The 9,284-nt window shown below is 41.3% G+C and overlaps 1 pseudogene; it reads right to left on the reverse strand.

The window, feature by feature from the left end:
• Positions 1-4,058: 4,058 nt before the first annotated feature.
• On the reverse strand, positions 4,059-8,744 carry LOC115656780 (annotated as a pseudogene).
• Positions 8,745-9,284: the final 540 nt, after the last annotated feature.

Below are 9,284 nucleotides of genomic sequence, written 5' to 3' on the forward strand. Positions count from 1 at the left end.
GCTTTTTGAAATCAAAGAGTCTGCTTGTGTGCATTGGCCTTGAGCAGCTGGAGTCGGCTTCTTATCTTCGGACCTAGCTGGAGCGTCGAATTAACCCGTTCCCTTTTCCCTTCCTCCCCCTTTGGCCTCTTGAAAGCTGCAAAGGAATCTTTCACTCCATACACCCTGAGGGGGGGGCCATTGGGGTGTGACACCTGCATGCAATATATATGCCACTTAGGCATCATCTAGAGGCTAGCTGAAGAAAACTGTTGTAGGTTATACTTCTCTTTGCTGAGGTCCTAGAAAGGAGGAGTCAACATGCTTGTCACATCACGGACTGTGTGAAGGTTTTTGTATATCAAATTTAATTCCCTGCCTAAAACCAAAATAGTGCCAGATCCCAAATTAAAGCTCTTCTCTCTAAAGTAAACTCATTTCAGAATGAATCTGGTCTTATAGGTTCTGTAAAACATTGCATATTACATCGCACAAGTCACCTGAGCACAATTTTCCTTAGGAGTCATAGATGGGTACGTGAGTGGATGTTAAAAAGTGATGTTTTCTGTTTATCCATGCAATCTGTTTCCTCCCAGTTATTAGACACAAGCTAAATTTAATTTTCTGACAATTACTATCTAGAGATTTCCTGCTCAAGACTTCGAACTGCATAGGGGGAAAGGTAGAACACTAAATTTGGACACTGAAATGTAGAAATAAGTGATATGATTGACTGTGATAATGTCTGTATACGACTAGACTCATTTAAATGATGGGAAAGGTGGCTGGTTGGTAAACTATGAATGGGGGCATTGCTTACGTACAGCATAGTGGGAAAAGGCATTGGATTCTTGCAAGTGGGTACTATTTTAGCTGAAAATAGCTGCAGTCATAAAAAGAAAAATTACCAAAACAATTTTTGGTATCCTTTTCTCCAAAAGAAAATGCAAATTCCTTCATATTGTAATTCCGATTGTGCAATGTTTGCTTTCCCTAGAAATCAACACTTTTTGAGGTGACTAATTTTATTCTGTCTCTTCTATGTACCTTTTTGTAGTGTACATTCTAAAACAAGATATCCTGGTTACCATGGTAACACTGATATTTTTCCCACAGCTTTCATTAAAATAGTGAATTTAAAAGAAGAGAGATGTAGCACTGACTGATCCTCTATATTCATTTTTCCTTCCACCTGGGGTAAACAACCTCAGGACCAACTGTAAGACTTTTTAATTAGATAATCAGTTTTCTTAGCAAAACAAACACTTCCATAGTTGCCCAAATGTAACTGACTGGTTGCAATTAATTCAATGGCTTTAATAAATCATAAAAAATTAAACAACATTTCTAATTACATTTCTTGTCTAATGCTGTTTATAATTAGACTGATTCTATGATTTAAATACACAAACAATAAATATCAAGACCTTTTTTCAGCTATGACTTCAGAATCTAAAAATCCCTATACAAATTTAGTAGAGGGCCACATTGTCCCTCATGGTTTTTTGTGTGTTTGTAATCTAATTAGTTCACTTCCCTGCCCAAGAACCAAGCAATATAGAATTAAACATAATGTTTATAAGTGAGTAACAAACTAATTATTACCGGGTCAAATAAATGCCAAAACAAAGACGAGAGGGAACAGATCTGACTCAAATTTATTGTGAGTATAATATGTCACTGTAAATAAATAGTAGTAGTACTGACATCCACGGTCTCACCAGAATCTGAAGACAATTTAGTCCCCTGCAAAAACGTAGGCCTTTGTACAGTCACATGCATAACTGCTTACAGGATTGGAGTCTTAATTTAGTAATAGTTAATGGTTCATCTCTGTTTACAGTGTTCTGGTTAGAAATGGAAAATGCTTTGGTGCCACAACTACCATATTTCTGGGACTTTTGATGAAGTATCAGGAACCCTAGCTATGATTAAATAATAGATCAGTGCAATTTTTCAGAGTGAATATCTATTAAAGCTTGTTTTTTACAAGGATGTATTAGACCAGTGGTGGGCAAACTTTTTGGCCCGAGGGCCACAGTGGGGGGGAAGAAATTGCATGCACGGCCATGAATGTAGGCCTGGGGTAGGGGGTTGGGGTGCAGGAGGGAGTGTGGGGTGTGGGAGGCGGTCCAGTGTGCAGGAAGGCGCTCAGAGCAAGGTGTTGGGACAAAAGAGGAGTGCAGGATGTACGAGGGGGCTCAGGGAAGGGTGTTGGGGTGCAGGAGGGGTGCACTGTGGAAGGGGGCTCAGGGCAGTGGTGCAGGGAGGGGTGTGGAGTGCAGAAGAGGGCTCAGGGCAGGGGGTTGGGGTGCAGGAGAGTTGTGAGGTGCGGCAGGGGGCTCAGGGCAGGGGGTTTGGGTGCAGGAAGGGTGTGGTTGTGGCAGGGGGCTCAGGGCAGGGGGTTGGGGTGCAGGAAGGGTGTGGTGGTGGCGGCAGGGGGCTCAGGGCAGGGCGTTGGGGTGCAGGAAGGGTGTGCAGTGCAGCAGGGGGCTCAGGACAGAAGGTTGGGGTGCAGGAGGGGGTTGAGGTGCAAGCAGGGGGCTCAGGGCAGGTTCCCTGTTCTCGGCCAATGGGAGCTTTGGGGGAGGTTACCCATAGGCAAGAGCAGTACACAGAGCCCTCTGTCCCACCCTCCCCCAGAGGCTGCAGGGATATAGTGCTGGTCACTTCCCAGAGCAGAGTGGGGCCTGCAGCGCCACAGGGGTGGCAATCCTGTGGGATGAAGCCAAAGCACTGAGGGGCTGGATCCGGCCCGTGGGCCATAGTTTGCCCACCCCTATATTAGACTGTCAGATTTCACTGAGATTTGTGAATGAGATTATTTTTTCATCATCTTGTACCGATTGATCCTCTTTCCTGAACTAGAAATAATACATTGCATTTCAAATTATATCACACCCACAACTTATTGAGAGACTGCATGTGAAATGCTCAATTGTAAATGACTGATTTCACTAGGAATCCTACCACATATCTGTCCTTCAAACAAAGTTGTATTTGGTCCCAGAAAATGTTTCACATCACAACACGGCCATTAGTGTGTCAGAGTGAAAAGTATACAGAATGGCAAAATTAAAAACTTCTCTAGGATCAAAATGAAAACTTTCCCATAAATAACAGGCCTTTTTAGTGTTTCTGTAGTCTTGGATGGCAGGTTTCTTTGCAGGAACAGTAAGATTTTTAGACTGGAGCCACCGGAGGAAACCCTGGTAGGAGAGGAGGCAGAGTCACAGGAACATATCCCAGATCAGGTCCTACAGCTGGCTCGTGGCCCTCTTGGCCCTGTTTTCTGAGGATCTGTTCAGGGATGGGCCCAGGGAACAGCCTGGGGAGGGAGTGGTACAGGGTCTGGAACAGATCAGCAGCTGGGTAAGCAGCAGCCAACATCTTTATTATAATTATGGGGGAAATTGTAGCATTAAATAGGAGAGATTTCTGGGTTATGGCCAATAAAATAGTTAGGGAGGATTATTGGAATGGGATGGCTTCAGACTCCGTTGAGGGTGGAAGTCATGCCATTTCCCTGGCCCTCTTCCTTCCGTTGGACCATCATATAGCCAAGAGGGTTTCCAAGTGGGTGGAAAAAATTAAACATGCAACTAAGTTTCCACTTAAAAAAGAAAATTGAGATTACAGGTTTAGCAAGCACGAGTGCACATTTCTGCATATATTGCTCTGTTTGTAGCTATGTCACACTGGTAGACTGATACAGTTATGCTGTTACTAGCATTAGAGCAGTGTTTCCCAAACTTTTGGCCACAGAACATTTTTTTGCCTATTACAGAACATTTATAATATTATTTTGTAGTCATTTGGTTTTCAAATAAAAAATTGCATTATTTATGCTCAAATATATTTTATTTTATAAAACAAAGCAAATACAAATTTTAAAATAACTTGAACTAACAATTTCTAACTGCAAAGTGTGTATAAAGTAGTAAAAAAATCAAGTGCAAGAGTTAAAATTAAAAGCAATGTTCTACTTAAAAAAAAAACTTTTTATATATACACAAACACCAAACAAATTAGATTTTTACTAGGAAAATCTATTTTTATAAACAAATACAAATTTGGATTTAATGGGATTGGTGTTTCTGCGTTTTTCAATCACAAATTCGCTTAATATTAGGAATAATGCTGGAAAGTTGAATCCTCATGTCAGGCGCAGCATCAAGTCTATTCCTATATTTGGTTTTTGTTGCAGTATAATACGAAAATTCCGTCTCACACAAATAAGTTGGAAAAGGAAGGAGCACTTGAACTACATGTTTAGCCACATTAGGGTACTCTTCTATTAGGCTGCTCCAAAAATTATTCAGTGGAAGATCCTTAAACTTTTGTTTCAAATCAGAGTCAGAAATTAAGTCTATTAGACTTTCATAATCATGTGCAGTAAAGCCGACTGCTTTGGCTGTAATTACAAATGGATTTCGAACCCAAGCATTATCATCAGTAGTTGTAGGAAAATATTCTAATAAAGAGGACTGCAAGTCATGTAAGTGCTGTAAAATGGTGCTAGAAACTTCTTCATGGACTGTAGAATTTATTTCAGTCAGAAATTCATGTACTGTAGGGAAGCAGTCGAAGTTATTCTGTTCTACAGAAGATGCCCAGAATTCCCATTTATTTTTTAACGAAAAAATTTTATCCATTGTAGTAAAAAGAGTCACTTTCTTTCCTTGCAGCGACAGATTAATTTCATTTAATTTTGCAAAAATATCTGCAAGATACACAAGTCTCTTTAGCCACGAGGAATTTGTCAGACAATCATTACATTTTCGTCCTGAATTATCTGAAGTGAAGAATACCAGTAGTTCACTACAAATCTCAGAAAGCCTCACAGGCACTTTTCCTCTGGATAGCCACCTCACTTCCGTATGTAAAAGAAGCACTTTGTGCTGACTACCCATTTCCTCACACAAAATTTTAAATAACCTGGATTGAAGTGGTTGAGATTTGACAAAATTGATAATTTGTACTGCTTCATCGAGCACAATTTTCAGATATGCTGGTATTATTTTAACTGCAAGTGCTTGTCTGTGTAGAATACAATGGCTCTTAATGCTTTCTGGTGCCACATTTATGATTCGTGTTACAGCTCCCTTGATCTTCCCGGTCATTGTTTGAGCACCGTCAGTACATACATCAATACATTTTCCCCAACTAATTTCATGCTTTCTGATAAAATTGTTGATGCAGTTGAATATTTCTTCTCCAGTTGTATTGCTTTGCAGAGATTCACATAAGAGCAGGTCCTCTTCAATAATATTATTAAATCTATATCGGACAAATACTAGTAGCACAGCAAGTCCTGAAAAGTCAGTGGACTCATCTAGATGCAATGAATACTCATGGCAAATTTTCAGTCAGCAAACTAGCTCTTTTTCAATGTCATCGGCGAGATCTTTAATAGGGCATGCAACAGTATTATTTGACAACTGTACAGCATCAGTTTTTTTTACCAAACTACTCACTCAACATACATGTTACAATAGCTTTTGCGTAAGGCTTGATAAGCGTTTCTCCAATAGTGTGAGCTTCTCCAGCAAGCGCTATATGGTAACTTACTCGATAAGATGCCTCTGTTGCACTTTTGTTGTCTGTTTCAGCAATTTTAATCATCAAAAGATTACAATTTCCAAGTGAGTCACGCTTCCTCTTGAAAAAACTTATATCTTTTTGTCTTTGTATTCAGCATGCTTGGTTTCCAAATGCCTACGAAATTTAGCAGGAACCAATGAATTGTTTGCTAGTATTTTGTTGCACACGATGCACTGCGCATCAGGAACATCTTTATTTCCAACATACATAAAACCGAAAGACAAATAACTTTCATCATACTTTCGTTTTGGTCTTTTAACACCTGCTGCTGCTTGTTTCTTGATATACTTTGGTGGAAATTCTTTCACCTTGGATAACTCACTAGTACTAACAGATTTTTCAGCAACAAAAGACTGCAATTGTTCGTCCTCACTTTGAAGTGTCACAATATTTTGCTCATTTTAGTTGGAGTACCAGAAGAACTTGCTTTTCGTTTCAAAGTTCCTTCTTTTAGTCACAAATCCATGGTGATTAGGTTTAGTAACAATATTTAGAAATACTGATTTTTGTCAAATTTTGTTTGTCACAAATATTTATATTGTTTTGAGCAAAGCTAGTTTAGTTGTGCTTATCGCACACACGGTAAAGACCCAGAGGTTTGAATATGTTATATTCAACATGGTGAATATAACCTTATATTATATGTTATATTCAACATGGCATAAAGAGAATGGTGTGTGCATACCACTGCAGTTCGTGCAGCCTCAAGCAGAAGCAGTACAACATCACTGAAATGTGCCCGAAAGGGGTAGACATCAATATGCTTGCATGCTACATTCTCTTTACGCCATGATATTCAATATGAGATCAATAACCGGAAAAAGAGTTTTATGTTAAATTACAGTCATTCAAAAAGAGTTGTAAACTGCTTCAAATATGCCAAATTTAAAATAAAAAAAAAATTTAAAGACCCTTTTTTAAAATTATGATTCTTTCACAGAACACCTATTCCCATTGTGCGGAACACCAGTGTTCCGCGGAACACAGTTTGGGAAACACTGCATTAGAGCCTTGTCCCAGACAGCATAGATTATAAACCCCAGTGGTTGTATTAAGCGAAGAAAGTCCCTTGTAGATGTCTGTACTTGGTCTACTGACCCGGTCCACCTAAAGCATGGTGTCTGAGCTGGGGAGAAGAAAGTAGGGGGAATCGGTTCTGCTATTAGCAAGACTCCACATCCTAATTCAGTATCCTGTTAATGTTCAACTGAATTTTCCTCCCCTCATGGCAGGTAGTGCTTGAGAATTTTTCATGCAGGAGAATGAGATTTCAGTGAGATTTCTGGGCAGGATAAACTTCCAGTGGTTGCTCTGTAGCTTAACAGCCCTCTCCAACTCTTTGATATGTTGTTCAGCCAGCAAGTGATGAAAAGATCTCCATTGTATAGATAGATAGATGGAATTCCAGCACTAGCCTGGAACATTTTCTCTCTCTTCCCCTTGGGGACTTCCAGCAGGCTTTCCCAGCCTGAAATAATACTGAAACCAATACTGGTAACAGGCCCCTGGTCTAAATAGCCTAACCACCCCCCAATCAGTTCCTGGTATATTTACTTAAATCTGAAATTCCTTATGTCTTTGATCTGGATACATGGCTACCAGGAGTTCTGAAGATACCTGTGTGTAAAGATGGAATAAGAGTATCAAATTATGGTATGATAGATGGGAGATATTTTTCTTTATGAACGAAAAATAATTTTAAAAGTTGAAGGCCCTGTTGGATCAAGGCAATCATCCAGGTCTCTTGAGGAGAGGACCCCCAACCAGCATGGAAAAAGGAAAAGGCTCAGATGACCTGTTGCTTGAGATATGGCACAGGTTAGAACAACAAACACCTGGAGGAGCAGGAGATGGAAAGAGAGAAGGCAGTTAGGGAGACTAGTGATGCAGTTCTTGATCATTCCCACAGGATGAGGAAGCAGTGTGAGAGCTTGGCTACGCTGGAGAGTTGCAGTGCTGGTGAGGGGGTTACAGCGCTGCAACTCAGGATGTGGCAACACTTGCAAAGCACAGCCAGCGCTGCAACTCCCTGGTTGCAGCGCTGGCTGTACACCTGGTCTGCCTCAGGTGTAGCGATTCCAGCGCTGGTGATGCAGCACTGGTCAGCAAGTGAGGACACCACCAGCGCTTTTATTGGCCTCTGGGGTATAAGGAGGTATCCCAGAATTCCTGTCCACAACAAACCAGAAGAATAGCTGAACTCCGATCTCCCCATAGCTACTTGCTAAAAAACAAGCACAGCTGCTCTGTGCTCCAGCGAGCGAGCCAGCGAAGGCAGGAGAATTGCTTTGGAATGTTCAAAGCTGTTTGCTTGAGGAGAGAGGGGGGAGGGGTAATGTTGAGCAACTGTTTATGTGGTCTGACGGCTATTTAGGAGTGCATAATTAGCATTTAGTGAATAAGAGACAGGTGGGGGAAAGGTCAAAACTTTTTAAATGATTGAAGGTAGGCACTATGTATCTTCCAGTCCTTACAACTTGCAAGGCAGGGAGCTGAGAACAGTGTCAGCTCCAAAAATCCACTCTCTCTGTCTTCCCCACGCTCCCTGTCACATTCCACCCCACCCCCCTCTTTTGAAAAGCACGTTGCAGCCACTTGAATGCTGGGATAGCTGCCCACAATGCACCACTCCCAACAGCGCTGCAAATGCTGCAAATGTGGCCACACTGCAGTGCTGGTAGCTGTCAGTATGGCCACACTGCAGCGCTGGCCCTACACAGCTGTACGAACACAGCTGTAACTACCAGCGCTGCAGAACTGTAAGTGTAGCCATGGCCTGAGTGGCTGCCCATCCTGATGGCTAGCAGTCTCCAGCTCCTGCACCATCACTAATGCCTACAGACTCTCCTTCACTTTACCACACCCTGCACCCTGTGCAGACAATGAACAATCCAAAGATGGGGTTGGCTATGACCCATTCTATGACCTGGAAGGGCAGATGTTCCCCATTTACTCTATCCATGTACAATGTGTAGATCTGCAGGTAATAAGAATGGATACACATAAAACATCCAGTTAGCAATGAGACTTTAGGTAATGGCACAATTCTGCAAGTTTGCACTTTTACTTACTTGTGTATAGGGAACTAGGATGCTTGCAATGGTTTTCAGAATACTTTTAGTTATGTTAATAAATTGGCTTGCTTGAAAAAAGATAGTCATGAAGTTTTTGAAAGCTTTTAATAAAATATCAAACTCTTACCACACAAAAGCAACAACAAATAAACTCATATATCTCTTACAGCTCTACAGTGCACATTTCCTCATGTGTCACCCTGCACTGAAAGGATATGGGAACACAAGGAATCACTTGTATTTCCTTTGCTTGCCTGGACTAGTCTCAGTAATGACAAAGCACTTTCTGGTTGCTTGTACTAGATCTGCAAACCAATGGTGTCAGGCCTACTCCATGTGAAAATTCTTGCCCTTCTCCTCAGAGATGTTGTGGAGAGTCACAATAATACAGATATCAGAGGGGCAGCCGTGTTAGTCTGGATCTGTAAAAGCAGCAAAGAGTCCAGTGGCACCTTACAGACTAACAGACGTATTGGATGCATCCAACAAAGTGGGTATTCACCCACGAAAGCTCATGCTCCAATACGTCTGTTAGTCTATAAGGTGCCACAGGACTCTTTGCTGCTTTTAATAATACAGATGGCATTGGTCACAGTGGCATCCAAACAATTTTGTAGGAAGTCCCAT

This window comes from Gopherus evgoodei, chromosome 8 (assembly GCF_007399415.2).
Source record: "Gopherus evgoodei ecotype Sinaloan lineage chromosome 8, rGopEvg1_v1.p, whole genome shotgun sequence".
NCBI lineage: Eukaryota > Metazoa > Chordata > Testudines > Testudinidae > Gopherus > Gopherus evgoodei.